This window comes from Etheostoma cragini, chromosome 15 (assembly GCF_013103735.1).
Source record: "Etheostoma cragini isolate CJK2018 chromosome 15, CSU_Ecrag_1.0, whole genome shotgun sequence".
In the NCBI taxonomy this organism is placed as follows: Eukaryota; Metazoa; Chordata; class Actinopteri; order Perciformes; family Percidae; genus Etheostoma; species Etheostoma cragini.
The window spans coordinates 18348798-18365759 of record NC_048421.1 but is presented as its reverse complement, the minus strand read 5'-3'; the positions used below and the strand labels follow the sequence as shown (position 1 = coordinate 18365759).

General features: G+C 39.9%; 1 long non-coding RNA gene across 1 annotated transcript in view; it reads right to left on the bottom strand.

Moving 5' to 3' along the window:
- Positions 1 to 2433: 2433 nt before the first annotated feature.
- Positions 2434 to 16962, bottom strand: part of LOC117958192 — a 50805-nt gene continuing 36276 nt past the window's right edge. The window contains exon 4 of the long non-coding RNA XR_004659656.1: positions 2434 to 3077. This is a non-coding gene — a long non-coding RNA (uncharacterized LOC117958192). The remainder of the gene's footprint in view (positions 3078 to 16962) is intronic.

Below are 16962 nucleotides of genomic sequence, written 5' to 3'. Positions count from 1 at the left end.
TGTGTGACTCGTTTGTTTTGCCAAACATTTGCTGGTTCCAGCTTCTAAAATGTACGAATGTGCTGCTTTTGTCTGAGTTTAATGACTTTGATGTACAAAATGATTAATTTGAAGACATCACGCTGAGCTACTGCAGTTGCTATTGGACATATTACAGACTAATCAATCAGTTACCCTACTTCGAGCACAAATCCTGGATTTGATCTTTCATTCCCTCTTAAGCAGTGTAGGTGTAGTCTTCATTAGCACCACTGCTAAATAAATCACAAACAGAAACTCCGTTTTTTATCATCTTTTTTTTTTCTCGTCTCCGCTGCAACTCATGGACACATTTACTATTACAATCACTAGATGGTGCTGTTGTACTTGAAGGCAAAAACACCCAAGAGTGCTTCAATTGCTTAATTAGCCATAATTATATAATCTGTTCGTTATGTTATCTGTTCAACTCAATGCATCTTATTATGCAGCAAACAAACTCACTTTTTTGATTCTCTTACCGGAAAAGCTTCCACTACAGTTCTACTTTAGTATCCTCTATAATAATAGTACGACAGCATTCACTGATATTTCCTCTGTATTAAAAGACATTACCATGATACAAACCGCATCAGGTTTTTGTTCTCAACAATGGCTAAAGTTTTAAGTTATCTACAACCACAGTTTCTAATTTCAAGAGCTTGACCCACTGGATCCTCATCTGATGATCTTTGTAACATTGTAAACCTGTACATGCCTCTGACATGCAAACACTTACACTGTATGGCCAGTGATTCAAGGGCAGCCGCTCATTCACGTTGGATTTGCCTCGACTCTGTGTAGGTATTGAGTGTGGCGTGGCTACACAATACCTTGTGTGTTTTTAACCCGCAAACTTGGAGTCCAGAATGCCACTGAGGACAGGGGATGCAACTGCAGAGTAACTCAACTTTTGATTTGGCACTTTCAAATCAAATAGTCTCTTAGTAACAGCCAAGTAGATTTCTAAAAGGACAGATGACAACACAGCCAGTCTGTCTGTTCGGTTTCCCATCATTCCTCAGCTGCCAGAACTAGCCATTTTGTTGTAATAAATGGCTATTGTCACATTTAGCTTGTGTAGTATGCATCACCTGTAATCATAACAGATCAGAAAAGTAAAATGTTCTTTGTACAGAAATGATTGGCTGATTAATCAATTTGTCAAAAGACAGAAAAATACTTGACAATTTAACAATTAATTTATCTATTAACCGTTTTAGGTGACATGAATTCAGAGTTTCCCCAATCTGAGAATCTGCAGCTTTTCTATAATTCATATAATTGTATACTGAATGTCTTTAGGGATCTTAACTGTTCAGACAAAAAAAATGATAATTGAAGATGCCACCTTTGTGTTTCCAAAAGGTTTTGATTATTCATATTTTAGAAGCCGATGTATGTGAAAACTGAATCTGCAGAGTAGTTACTATACCTTGAATAACAAGTACAACATTTCCAACTGAATTGTAGCATAATATGGAGATACTCAACTAAGGTGTAAATATATCAAAACTGTACTTAAGTACAGTACTTAAGTAAACAGAAGTAGGTATAATTGGCCTGTATTCTGGTTCCAGTAGCATACATGTGGGGAAAGTGGTGTAAGCAGCTCATTTTACAGCATTGTTCTTGTTCTGCTGAAGAGACTAAATGAACAAGAAAGTCTGCAGCACCTTCCAACACACAGACACCCCTCTCCCTCTTTCACCACCCCTGTATTTACACACTCTTAAAAACACTGTCACACACCCTGACTAACTGACAGAAGTTATCATTACACAAAGCACTCGATTACATAATTTATAGAGATCCCCGTCCCAGTCATGTGGAATTCTCCCAAAATAAATTCAAGTAAACACTTATGCGACAAAGAGGCACTCACAGTGGCCTGGTATGCATAAACAGTATGAACAGTGTGACAGTGTAATCCCAACACCCCCCCCTGGAAATGAGCATAAACCCCCACCTCGTCACCAGCGTCGATGCACCAACCCCGATTCCCCCCCACACCTGACTCCTGGCAAAATAAGCCAGACTCTAATCCATCTTCCATCGCAATAACACACACCCCAGACCATGTTATTTTGAAGAGCATTCAGCAAGTTCATCTCCGGGGATGTTTTTGTTTTTTCCCCCAGAAGGTCTTATTGTTTTAGCAACACAAGATGCCGTAAATCAATCAGCTCTTTGCTTAACTCTGGCCTTTGTTTAAAAGACAGAAATATGCTTTTTCCATGATGCATTGTTGTAAGTAAGCAATTGATACAAAGGATGCAACCAAAGGGATGAGTAGGGATGCACGGGAACTTATTTTACCTACCTTTTCATTTGCAGAAAAAGGTTTTACTTTTCTTTGCAGGCACACAATCTACACTATGTAAATTACAAGTACAAAGTATAGAATTTTTTTTCAGAAAAGTACACAGTGGTTTCTCATTACAGTTGTATTTTGTTCTTTTATTGCTTTATAAAGGCTCCATATTGCAAAGAAGCCATAGTAAAAAACTTTTTTAATTTTCTACTTTGGCCAGACTCCAAGCTGGGTGCTGACTCATATTAGTATTTCAAGGCCAATACGGATATTGATATTTCATTTTCTCTGTTTGTATTTGTGTTTGGAATCCTCCTTGATGATTGTAACCAAACAGGGCTGTTTGAGTTTAAAACGCCTGGGATGGTTGCTATTCGATTTCAAAGGGAATGTTTAGAAACCTGATCCGACCCTCCAGCGAGCATACCTTCTACACCCACGTCTCCCTCGCCCCTCATTCTAAATCACTCCACTGGAGCAGTGTAAACAAACTTCAGTTTGCTCTCTGATATTGAGAGGTTAAGACAAGCGGCAATCCTCCACTATGACAACACGGCCTCAGACAGACGATGTCATCTGTCTTACCTCACTCTCCATCCATCACTACGCCGGAGTCGACATGTCTGACAGTCCCACTCTTGCTTTTCTCGCTGGCACAGGCCTCCACATCTGTCACATTTTCCTCCAAGCTTACTTTTATTACGCCGGATGAACTCCGCCTCCTTCCCTCTGAATTCACTGACACCTGAAAGGCAAGCAGGCAGAGAGAAAACCTATTGATTAGTTGTGGTATTTGATGTCATCATGGTTCCATAAAACACCTTTTCAATTGCCACTTAGCTACCTGTAAACAATGACTGATGCAATGCAAGAGCCATATTGTTCCAATAGAATTCATTTCAAGCTTCTACACATCAAATGTCAAAGTAATAAATATATGAAGTAACTCAATGAATGAATGATGAGTAAAATCTGAAGGAAATTAATTTATAGGGTATTGAAGTCAATGGTTAAAGTGTGTATGTTACAAATTACATAATTAACATTTCACAATAAATTACATTGAGTGATTTTAGTTTTTGAGCTGGAAAAGGCAGAACAAATTGATGAAAAAAATTATTACAAGTTATTATTAATTAAGATTAATTAATAATAACTTTGACTGTACTGAAAAGGTTGGAGTTTGGGTCAGAGCTTGTGTTTGATGTGATCAATTGCTTATCTCACCTCCATGTTGAGGCTATTTCAAAGGACAAGCTAATAAGAAGTTAATAAAATAAAATTGGGGATCATAAGCAGGTCAACTCTAGATACTTTGGAAGAATGATAAATGTTATATATTACGAGCACACAACTTTAAAACAAATTACTTAAAGTTTCACTTCCTCCAGTCCTTGCCCGCCACACTTGGGATAACCACAACTGATTTATTGCTATTTAAAGAAGTCAGACAGAAGCATATTGCATATGAAAGAAAAGTGTGTAAGAGTTTGTCAGTACAGAACAGATAAACTTAATGGATGGAATTAATTCGAAGCAATCTTTGTAAAAAGTCTTAATATGTCGTTCAAGTCAAACCAATAATTTAGCCCATTAAAACATGGTAGAAATACCGTCAACTGTCTGTAGCTCAGTTGACAGTATATCTTTGGTCAGTAAAGCCAGTAAGTAGATACTGTAAATCCTTGTAGAGTGGTAAGATGTTCTTGGACATCTGTGTCTAACATACAGTTAAATAGGAACAACCAGGCCCAGTGTTGTGTGAATGGCAACATGCAGTTTCATAACATAAGCACAGATGTGTCTATAGATGACATCGTAGTGTTTACAGATTACAAAAATGTAAGGACCTAAAACTGAGCCTTGAGGCACACCGAATGATGTGTCAGAGTTCAAAGACAGGTGAACTGCAAACCAAAAAATCTCTACTTATCAGGACACTGGTTTCTCTTTTATTTTTACCTATCTAAAAGATGTGATGCCTCAAATGTGTCAATACTTATATTTTCCTGTTCCTGTTTCCTAAATGCAAAAAATAAATCTAAAATATCTACCAAGAAATAATGAAAACCATTAGTGCTGCGATTGAACCTTTACATTGTCACTGATTCAATGTAAATATAAAACATTGATAAGAGCAGTGAAAACTATGGACATAACTGTACAAGCCAGCATTTACATTATCGTTTATTGTCCACACTAGCGGCATGGCTTTTTATGTTGGTTGGTCCACAACTTTTGTCCAGACTAAAATATTGACTGGGACTGGATAGACTGCCATGATTATTTATAACCGAATACCTTAAAAACTAATCCCATACTTATCAGACTCTGCTTACGTTTAGAGCTAACTAGCAGCATGCTATCGCACTAAGCTAAGGTGATACAAATTGTACACATTATACCTGCTAAAAATCTAAATCTAAATCATAAGCATTTCGCTAAAAGCACCACTGTGCAGACTCACACAGCTACTAGCTTAGGTGGTCACAGGGGCGTAGTACCCCCCCGCATCCACAGCTATTCATTCTAGTATCTTTTTGGGCCCTCCTTACATGAGCGCCCAGGGTACTCAGTCCTCCTTTTCCCCTCAGTCCGACGCCCCCTTGGTGTTACAGATATTATCTGTCTGTTGCCTAATAACACAAATGATTAAGTAATAATACAATAAGGGAAAACGTAAAAAAATGGCAATAAGAACAGGATATAGTAATACAAAAAGTAAGGCAGAAAGTAAGTACAACAAAGAGTCTGAGGAGTTATTGTAAAAAGGCCATTTTTGATATGAAAACCAGTTTCTCTTCCAGTTAGCGCTTTCTTTTAACACCCGCAGGGCAGAAATAAATAGGAATCTCCCTCTGCTGTGAAACCGAGGTAACAAAGTCAAACTGTATCTACCAGACAGAAGGTGCCAGTGGGAAGTTTGCCCCTCTGATCTTTGCATAATCTGCTCTGGGGAAGACACAGCTACTCTCCTTACCACCTTCAAAGGCTCATCTACTTAACTTTCAGCCTCACATCCTAATCAGATTGAGGAGAGAAAATATTGACTATTTTACACGACAAAGCAATGCAAATATTTAAAACCATTGGTATTATACACTTGTGGAAATGGAGCTCAAATATTGACAAGTTAGTTAGAATCAACACCTGAAAATGTATCTTTTTTTTGTAAGGTATTTCAACAGTTCCAAATACTACATTAATATCCCCAAAACTGGGGCCCTTTGGTCAACCCAAATAAAACTCCATTAAGCCAATGGCACCAGGAGAGGCGCTGATAAATCAGCGGCAGGCCCCCGAACAAGGCCCGGTGCCGGCGGACCTGTGTGCAACAGGACAACTCTATCGATGAATTTCACAGGTCATTACTCTGGCTCCAGCCATCGCAGCCTCCAGTGGCTCTGGAGACGGCCAGCTTTTTCTCAGAGACAACGGCTTACTGGGCTTTGTGCTAGCTAAACAAGCGTGTCTGTCTCACAGCAGTAGATTAATGTCTAGATAGAGGGTTTGCTCCTCGGGGAGACCTGTAGAGGAGCCATCCTTCAACCTTTGGAGGCCGTTACACAATAACAAACTAACAAAATCTGAGAGTGGGGCTCATTGACTGAATCCTGTCCTCTGGGGCTACAGAGAGAGGGGTAGACAGAGAAAGGGCTTTCTGAATTAAGTCTCACCAAAGAGGGGAATCAGAGTGAGCACAGAAAAAATGTGTTTTTATGCTCTGCATGTTCAACCAGCGCTGTTAGCTGATGGATGTGAATATTGAGAAACAGTTAAAGAAAAGTATTTTCTTTTTAAAAGAGAACCGCCTTCCAGTGCAGCAACTAATGATTATTTTCTTGATTGGTGAATATTTTTAAAATTTTCCATCAACAGATTTGTCTATAAAATGCTCAGATTATTTCCCAGAATCAAAGAGGAAGCCTTTGAAATTCCTTTATTCCTTATAAACTATAGCTGAATCCAGAGGACGTTTGGCTTTTTTAAGTTAAAGGAAAGACAAAATAGTTGCCAATTAACTGTTGGCCAGTTGACTAATCAATTAATCATTGCAGAGCAGCGAGAGCATTTTTATTGAGTGTCACCTGTGAGAAGGTTTGTGTGGTAAACACACAAACTCTCGCTACTTCACATGAATGACAGTAAACAACACAGGATCTCTGGCTGCCTGCACCCCCCACCACCACCCCTGAGGAGAAAGGGGGTCACACAAACACAACATCTGACTGGCTCTTAATTTGTTTAAAGCAGCCCATTCAAACAGGATCATCAACAGAGAGAAAATCTCGTTTCCAAGGCTGTCGCCATGGCTCGAGCCACGTTGTTTAGGGGAGGGAGATCAGGACGCAGCTGACAACTCAACTGACTTCCAGCACACACAGCTTCAGAGGCGCCAGGTTGTAATTAACACTTTGCAGATTACGTTTACAGGACCAACATGGTCTGCCTGGAGTTTTACTACCGCCTGAGTTGCACTTCTGCCCTTACGGGGATACAAAACACTCTCTGTTTGACGTTGGCCTGTCCTGTGTGAGAACGTATGACTGATTGCGGTGAGAGTCTTATGGCTGTTTGCTGTTCTTCAGAGATAATGAGAATCTCCGCTTGCCTCTGCCAGTTTTCCAGCTATGGCTGGATGAAGACACACGCCGCAGTCTGGCAATATTAATCTATTTCTGTCCCCCTATCGGCTGCTTTCACTTATTTATTTGAGCTCACGCTGTTGGTCTAACGGTCTTATTAGAGGAGCCGTGAAACTAATCCATTTCTTGGCAGCAGGCGGCAGACAGCTGGGCAGTGAGGAGTCGCAACAAAGTGGCTGATATAATTGCGGTGTAATCATTTTCATGCAGCTCCTCGGCTTCTTCTTAGACTGCAAGCAGTGCTTCAGGTTAACATGCCATGGTAATAAAGCCGCCATTAACAGTGCCAATGACCCCAGAATATGAGAGCCAAGTCAAGCCAGCTTTCATCAAACATGCCATTTTGTGCAGATTTCTCACACAAAGGGAGTCTTCAAACGCACACAGACATGCACAGTATTAAAAATGTCAATGTAAGGTTCTGTCTGAGGGACCAAATGGAGCAAATGTTTTGAGAGCTCTTGATTTACCAAGTCAAAACCGTTCAAACAGATTCTTTAGTGTCAGTCTTACATATATATATACACACAATGTATCAGATGAAGGCAGCTAATTTCCTGTTCTAATATTAGCCTTGTTAACATGCTGAACACTTATGCTTTTTATTTAAGGGACCACAGAAGTGCAACAATTTGTAATTGCAATTTGAGTGCATCGTCACTGACACAGGCAGAGGAGAATCTGAGTTAGTTACACTTTAAGTGCAGCTGTGGAAAACATCTGCACACATCTGTACCACTAGATGGCAGATATCTCCTGACATACTTCAATGCAGTTACGTCCTGTTCAGCAGATGATTAATATTGATTGATATTCCTTCAATGAAAACTCAAAAACTGATGGCTTCCAGTCGTGCCAAAAAACAAATTACATTTTACAGGCTAAAAATAAATAATTTAGTTTAAACCCAAAACAAGACATTCTTCAAATACTAAATCAACATGCAAAAAATTACCACTGCAGCCTGTCAACAGCTAACTGTGAAAAATATTACTGAGAAAGTTGATATAGATCACAATACAGAGAGGTGTCAGTCTCAATGGAAAAAGCCTGGGTTTTCCATTTATCTCCCCAAACCACACTCATGTCTTAACCACTTCACACTGAATTAAACTGAAGTGGAAACCCACTCTCCAGACTAGCAGTGATTTTTTCCACTCCACGGCTGGGTGATAAATCTGTAGTCTTCCAAACTCTGCCGCCTCAACCCCTTGTTCCTCTCTTTTATAAGCTTTCTTCTTCTCCCTCTGTTCAGGCATCAGTAGTTTGCTTTGCTCACAAAATAGGTAGAGGCTTTGTGAGTTTGCAACAATTGAGAAAAATGTCCTCCAGCATGGCGCAGCCTTCTGGCTGCTCACTGTTCTTCAAAGATACAGTAAATAAAATCTCTGCTTGCTTCTGCCAGTTATCCAGATAGTTCCCAGCTCCAGGGAAGATGCTTAGGGGCAAACAATACAGTAGACACATTTTGTGAAACAAATGTGAAATAAGAATAGAGGATATAATTGTCAGGAGTTTTCAAAGCGAGTGAGTGGGGTGTCTGATGACATTTCTATCCCTGCCCAAACCGGAAGAAAACAAAACTCCAAGAAGGAGAAGACACCAACCGGAGAAATTACGGGATTCTGGAACTTCTGTCGCTATGGGCGGACGCCCAATTCTTCAGGACAGCTTCAAGGAATGGCAAGAGACCCGTTGTTGACCGAATAACCAACTGGCTACGTGACCGTACTGTAATCCACATCATGTCCTGTCTCCTGCACACTCCATCCAGGCGCCAAGCCTCACACATCCCAAACAGAGTATTTCCATTATGTAAGATTGTCAGTCTCTTATTGTCTGATTCATCAGACATTGTCCGAGCTCACGTGAGAAAACAGCTTATGTTTATAGAATAGTTCAACATTTAGGAAAATGCACTTTTTCACATTCTTTCTGAGAGTTGGATGAGAAAAGTGGTACAACTTTAAAGTAGAAGTATGGAACTGAAGATGGAAGGAGAGATCTTAGTTTAGCATCAAGACTGATAGTAGAGGAAAACAGTTGGCCTGGCTCTTTTCAAAGTGATACAAAAATACTAACACATAAAGTTACTCAACATGTTGCATCTCGCTTGTTTAACACCCAGACAAATGGAATCTAAAAACGTCAATTTGTGGTTTTAGGAGGTGTTATGTGCTGGCACTCTTCATTGACAATCAATAACTACGGTAATGTAGCCAGTAAAACCAAATAGATACTGTGAGATACTTGTCAGTCAGTTTTCTTTTCAACAAGTGAGATTGAACAATGAAGAAATGTATCTTTGCGACATACAAATGTGGCAAAATCTCACTGCTGATATCTGGGTTTAAGATTGGCGTAGGCACCAGTCCTGCCCATGAAACATGCAGTATTGACGTGACATGTTTGTGCAGAACCTTGACAGAGGGCAATTATATCAGGTGTGTTAATGAGGCGCTGTGACGTCACGGTGGAGACGTGAGGTTGCTTTAGTCTCAGTTTCTGGTGCTGGAGGGCTTTGGCTCCTGATAACCGTCATGCTTCACAAACATTTGGCCCTGCTTTCAAGCAAGGCTGCCAACATTGTCACTCTCAGGTAGTCTCAGGTTGTCGCATGCATTCACATTCTCTTTGTCATTCTGAGACAAGCACAAGTTGACACTCTCAGAGAGAGCGAGATGTCTTAGCAAAACAAGCTCTTATGTCCTGTGAAAGTTTCTGCTCAGTTTAGAACAATTTTTTTTTGACCGTCCCCTCTTCAGTTTTTGTTGCAACATTAACTCCTAACCCTGAAGCAAACCAGCACGGAATTGGGCCTGTTGTCCTTCATTGTTTGACGGTAGACTGTCAGCGCCATGAGGTAGGCCAGCAACCCAAGAACAAGTAGGGCTGCACCACAAGAGGAAAATACATAATTATTCAGACTTTGCGATTGCTATATGATTCACGATTATGGAGGCCATGATCATGTTTGTATCATTATTCTCATTTTCATTGAAAAATCCTGTAATTAAATGTGGTTAAATTATTATAGTGTGATCTGTGCAAGGATTTGTAGCAAACAGAGATTTTTTCTTTAGTCTGTAGGATATGATTTGTAGGCAAGGACGTCTCTGAGCACCACATATTTTGCCAACAAATATTGCCCCCTTCTGCTATTTGGATATTGCATTAGGCCATATAGTGATTACGTTAAAATTGCGATTAATTGTACAGCCCTACAAGAAAGCAGCGCTACTACCTTGTCCTAAAGTATATGAAGAAACACATTTCACAAAAGGCTCCAGTCTTTTCTACAACATTCATCCTAAGAGAGCAGGACTCTCTCTCACTAAATGTGATCAGAAATGTATCTGTGCTGGTTTTTATCACTCTGCAACCATCCCGTGAGCCAATACTTTGCACCCTCAGTATTTTGCAATATCATGTTTAACCAGGGCTACACTCCTTGGAAATACTTTCTAAAGTTATTGTAGGTGAGGAGCTAAATCATGAAAAAGGGTGGACCTGGAAACAATTTGCAGAGGTTCTGAAGGACATTGGAGAATCTTACAGACCTCCAGAAATGATCTCTTTAGATACTTTAAATCTGACCAAACCACAGACGAGTGTGAAGAGAGTGAATCAATATATACCCTTAGTTGGCTCATGTAGTGAATGAGTAATCCTAAATAGGCTCAAGAGGTGCCAGTGGAGGGGGTGCTTGGGAATAACAGGGAGACACCGGCAGCTAGGTGGCCAGCCAAAACCCCGGGAGAACAAAGGCCCAGGATCCCCTGTGTGTGTGTGAGTAAGTGCCAGCCTACCCGCGGAGCCCCAAACCATCATATTTACATGTGACGCTCAAGAGTTAATTGCAGTGAATTCCTGTGCTGGGTGCATAGTGGGGGCCGTTGTTGATTTATTTTACAAACACAGTGTCTACTCATTCCTTGAACAAAGGTGAAAAAAAGTTTTGAGGTCTTGCAAATCATCTTATGGGACAAAATACTTCCCTTTAATTTGAGATCAGGGGTTCAGGGGTGGCAATTGTTTTTTTCAAGTTATGTCACATAGACAATTATGGTGAGAAGAATGTGAGCAGTAGGTTAATAGCCGCTATATGATAATATTTTGGTTATTTATTCTGTGTTATCATGGGGCTTTCATCTTACATTGGTGGCTCCCTGAGGAAAACATAGAAGTTCCACACATTCCTCCGATTACCCTGTGTGTTTGGGAAAAGATTTGTATTTAATTCAGCTTCTACAGAAAGTGTTCATGTGTGCGCTTTCAGCTGCAGGAGAGCTAAGAGGGCCCCTTTAACAAACCAGACCTCATCCTCACAGTAGTTGATGGACAAAAGCCAAAATGTGTCAGGGTTGCTACAGTTCCTGATCTTTCGTAAACGAACAGTGGCCTCTCAACTCTCTAGACTTGGCAGAGTTGGCCCATGCACATCAAAGTAGGGTCTGACCTTGCATACCAGATGAGGTTTGGATTAACGAGCTCTGGACATCAAACAGCAGGATCACTCCCCACAAGTCATCAAACCCAGCTCGGTAAAATTTACAGCAGACAAAAATGCTGGAAAAATCAACATCAACCTTGCCACACATCTCAGTTTGAACATCGTGACCAGGACGGGGAGCAGCAGCAGCAAAGAGGATATTTCAAAAGCCTCCAATTATCTGATGTGTGGGAGAGCACAATGAACTGGGCCACATGCCAAACAGCATCCTTTACCAAACAAATAAAACTTTTGACAGGACGTGTCTGCCTTTCAGAGGACTGCACACCAACAAACTGCTCAGAAAGGGTAGTGATGAACTCGTATTCAATGTTCCTTGATTCCTGTAACTTCATTTAAGAAATGACATTCATACTTTTATCCAAAAAAAGCTGGTCAAAACACAAGACATATGTAAAATGCAGGCAGGTAAAGATCTTTTTCCAAACCCAAATGAATTATTAGAACCCAAAGGTTCGCAGTTTATCCCTAAAAAACATTCTACCAGATATCAATGGGATTTCGTACAAATTCAGCACATGGACCAATGAAGTGATTCATTTTGGCTGCAGGTGGAGGATCGAAAGATTTTTTCAGGCCTAAATACACTTTAAAAAGGTTTGCGTGATGTGTAAGTGTTTAGAGCTGTTTCGAACAGCCATATTCAAAGGTGAGGTGAAAAGTCATGAGGTGGGGTGAGACGTGATCATCTTTTAAGAAACACTTTCGGACTGTTTCTTCTTAAAGACATATACGATGGTGTACTTATTTGTACGTTTAAAAAGTGACAAAAATAGTTGTGTTAGCTTGTATGTTGAAGCATACTGAAGCTCAGGGACAGGTGGCCTACGATTACCGTTATTCACACTATTAGGTCTTTTCATAAATTGGGTGGTAAAAAAATGTAGACTTGCAGCCTTGGATGAAGTGTGCCCTCTCAGCTTTGTCTGATTAAACAAATACTTTTAAGTACTTTGATTAAAACTACATCACGCACTAGAGGGCTGCTCTACTGATAAGAGGCCAACAAATAAACTTAAATAACTAGGGCTGCATCAATTATTTCAATTGTCAATGAATCTACTGATTATTTTTCGCTTAATTGTTTGGTCTATGAAATGCCAGTTGTCAAATGTATATTTTTGTTAGTCCAACAGTCAAGAACTAAAAGACATTCAGTTCTCCTGTTCTCGCTTTGCCTAGTCTCGCATTGCCAGCCCTTCCTGGCAATGCGAGGTCTGGCTAGTCACATAGCATTCCGGTATGAGAGAAAAACGTGCTGTGGTTTATTTGCACGTCTTAAAACCAATCATAATCGTCATGGGCAGCACTCTGGATGGAGGACCGGTGCCTTTGCAAATGTACATTCCAAATATTTGTCGTGCAACAGAAAACTCTGATTTGCTGCAGAGATCTGAGGAGCAGTTAACCATTGTCCTCATACATTTAGTAGTGGAGTTTAATATTCCAACACAAGGAGAGCCAAGGGTAACGGACATCCAGCCGTAAAGAGTGACAGAGTGAAATTACCGGCGGCAACGGACCAATCCGTGAAGTGGAAGGTCGTAGATATAGACTAGACTTTGCCAGACGTTTTTCAGCGGTACCGTGTCACGCTGACGTATGGTCTAGCTACACCGTTTATCAATCTGGGATAGGGGGAAAAAATGTTCTGGGTTGTTTGCATTTATACTTACCAATCACAACCACCTTGGACGGTGCTAAACTCCAGATGCAGCGACAGTGTTCTTGCAAAATAGATAGCAGACAGAGTGGAAGGGGCGAAAATGCCTGACATCGGATGTAGGGCTTTATCCCAGCATTGTCCATCAGCTAAACCTGACTATTGTACTTCCAACTTCATAGTTATCATGAGGTTTAAGTGATGCAGATGTGTTGTATTTTATTGCTCAGAGCTTTTAAACAACCACAACATTGTTGATAGTAGTTTTCATTTGCATGACAACGAAGAGCAAAGGAAGGTGAGCCATAAAATGTGATCAGGAGCTAATGTTTTAGAGTATTTACAATGTAAACGAAAGTGAAAAATACTTTGTGTATCCCACCCAGTGATTCAATAACCTGAGGCACCAAGTGGTTAGTTAACACAGAACCATCTGAGAAACCGTTCTTATCACCAATTTGGAAAAGGGATGAGGACTTTCAACAAAAAAAAATACCATGCAGGTGATTGGACAACAAAAACTTTCTTTTTGACCATAACTAAATAATTGGAGGGGAAAAAAGAAGTGTTAGCCCAGTGTCAGATTCATATCTGAGCTGTGTGAACAACTAAAACAGCTGTTACCTGTTCCATTGGGAGTGAACACCTGCCTTCATTCAGACACGTTGCCCTGAGGCCTCTGCTGCAGCCACAGCTGGACATCTGGACAGCAACTACTTTATATTTGGTCATAGTGACAGATGAACGCAGACAAATGGCTCAGGTCAATAAAGCAGGGTTTGTCTTCACTGACATGCTTATGAAATGTTAGTTAAAACAGGTCAGAGAGGTTTATTACAGATCTCAATTCACCGATTGAAAACTGAATCCAGTCATTTCATTACCAGGAGTCATGTTTATAATATAAAAGTGGATTTGGACACGCCTGAAAAGCACCTGTGCCTCGCCATGTCAAAATAGGCCCAAAGAATCTTTTAAAGAGATTTAAAACAAAAGAAAACTAGAAAATGACACACATTGTTATATAGCATAAATCCAGTGTACCTACTGTACAGTGGCAATTACAGGGGGATGATAATACCTGCAGTTCAATTATTTTTTTTTAAATAAAAGTGCGTCACTTAGACTATCTTGTCTTTTTAAGTTTTAATGCTATATCTTGCATGAAATGTGTCTCACAAGCGGAACAATGTCTAACTCTCTCTGGAATCTCTCCAGCCTAACTCTCTCTGGGCTACCAGTTTCATTAAGATCAAAAGGTATTTTTCAGCTTTCATCACCGCATACAAAAGCTGAAAACGTTGTGTATCATTTTCTGATAGAGTTGTGGTCCAAATCATATAGTGGTGAAAATGTATTCAGAGCTCTCAAACCCGACCATTACAGCACATCCTTTCATATGCTTTATTTGAAATTTGTCATTTCCATTAAATAAACATCCCTCAGCCGTCTGACTTTTACAAACTCTGCTGGCATGCTCGGCTTGTTATTGTATTCTTAATGAAGGTGCCACAAAGGCTACCTTTGGCTTATTAATGAGCCACTGGAAGTTATTAAAACTAATGTTATCATCTGTAATGAAAAATGAATGACTTATGTTTGATATTGTTGGCAAAACTAACAAGGAGAAGTTTGCTTTGATCAGGAAAATATCTGAACCCTGTAGGAGAATTTAATCAGCAACAAGGTTTTGGCTTTAGAATTTCTCCATAGAAAAAAAAAAGTTGAAAAAAGAAAGAAAGTTGATTAGGTTGGGGGTGGAGAGTAAGGAAGCAATACAAATGAGCCCATAACCAAAGAGATCATTAAGTTAATGGTTTACTGATGGCTATAAGCATTACATTGTTGGGTATTTCAGACTGCAGAGATCTGTGGACAGCCGAGGCGGCTGATCGCCGCGCTGAGCAACGACACTGAGAGCCAGCTCAGAAGTGACGAAGGGCATTAGCAGTCCTGCATCCTCCAGTCTGCAGCTGGTATTAGCTGGCACCGAGCGCTCTGTCAACACATATTACTCCACACACAAATCATCTGACCGGCGTCAGCACTTTGCCTGCGCTTACAGCAAGAAAACTGACAGCGAGATAGAGAGAAACAAGGCAAAATCTTGACCATAAAGTTGTACAAAATAATCACAGAAGAGATACTGAAAGGTTTACAGAAAGCTCCCTACTGAGGGAAATAGAGGAACACTGGACAGGACTTGTTACTCAAAATGTTAAACAAAAAAAGATTGAAATATAATAGGAAGTAGTTAGAGAGTCAGAAAGTTAAACGAATATCTGTTTTATTCCTGTCAGCTCTTAACTGACTAACCTTTAATCCTTTAATGCTCGACTATGACACAAAAATCCTGAAATAGGTGGCTATCCAAAGAGCTTGTAGACTGTGAAGCCTGAACATCATGAGCTTTGTGCAACAGGACAAACAGTATCATGGAAAAGACAAGAGGATCAGTGCCACACACAGAGGTTCTCACACACTGAGGATCGCACGCACACACACAAACAAACACACACACACACACACGGCTATTCATCGTGAAGGCTATTTATTGTGTTTGTTTAAGCTGTATAGTAGAGATCTTCGCCTCTACGTTGCTATCCAGTGACAAGCACAGGGATTTGTCTGCTGCAAGTGTACGTGCAGAGCTGGCTCTGAGGCTATAGAGCATCATTACGGACTAAACACAACTGAAACAAAACACAGGCTTTCTGGTGCCCCACAGTCTACCCCACTGAGGCAGTGGAAGAACAGAGGGAGGGAGGGGGGGTTTGTCTTCAGTTAGTATGCGAGAGGAGTTATGCGTTTTTGCATTGCAGCTTTGCAAAACTCAGACATTTAAAGCAACTCATTTATTGAAAACTATTATTTTTTACATCTTAAATTCTAGCAGTGGCTCCATCTTTACGAACTCATGTTGGCCAACAACTCTGTTCAAACCCACAGAACTATACTTCAAATTCTGATGGAAGATCCCAAAAGTTTAAAAAAAAAAACGTTAATCATGTGCCTTTATTGATGTTTCTTTCTTTTTATTCCTTAATTTAGAAGAAACTTGAGGGAAGAGTTCAAAAGTTTAAGGGCATCATCAGATTCAGTAGAAATTATGCGATGGTTGTAAAATGAGAAGAAGGTACCCGCCTGCCAAATGTGAAGCAATCCCTGATTACACAGCGGTGGAAGATGTAGTGAGATGACTTACTTCAGTACAAGTAGCACTACCACAAAGTGGAAGTACAAAACGGAATTCAGAAGTGTACTTAAGTAAAAGTAGAGAAGTATCAAAAGCAAAATGTACTTACATGAATAGGCAGAACAGACATGTATTGTTGCATTATATGGTGCAACCTTATTAATGATTTTTTTGATGATGTACACAGCAATTTAAAGCTAATTTTAACTACTTACTTACTTTGCTGCAAGGTAGTTCAATCAGTAGACGAAAGTAGCTGAGTAAATATATTTACTCAAGTCTCAAGCCCAATTCATGTACAGTACCCAAGTATTTCCATTATACTACTACTACACTATATCTCAGAGAAATACTCCACTTTTTACTCCACTATGTTTATTTGACAGCTATAGGTAGTTTCTACAAATTTTACATTCAAGACCAAAAACATATGATCAGTTCACAAAATATAATGATATATATACCCAACAGTATATAAAGTAGTGACAATTAGCTCAATCTCTACCAGCTACAACATTTTAACAATTAATTAATGTCATATAACTCACAGAGGACATTCTGCTGGTTAAAGAGTACTTGTACTTTTGAAACTTGCAAGAATATTTTGCCAAT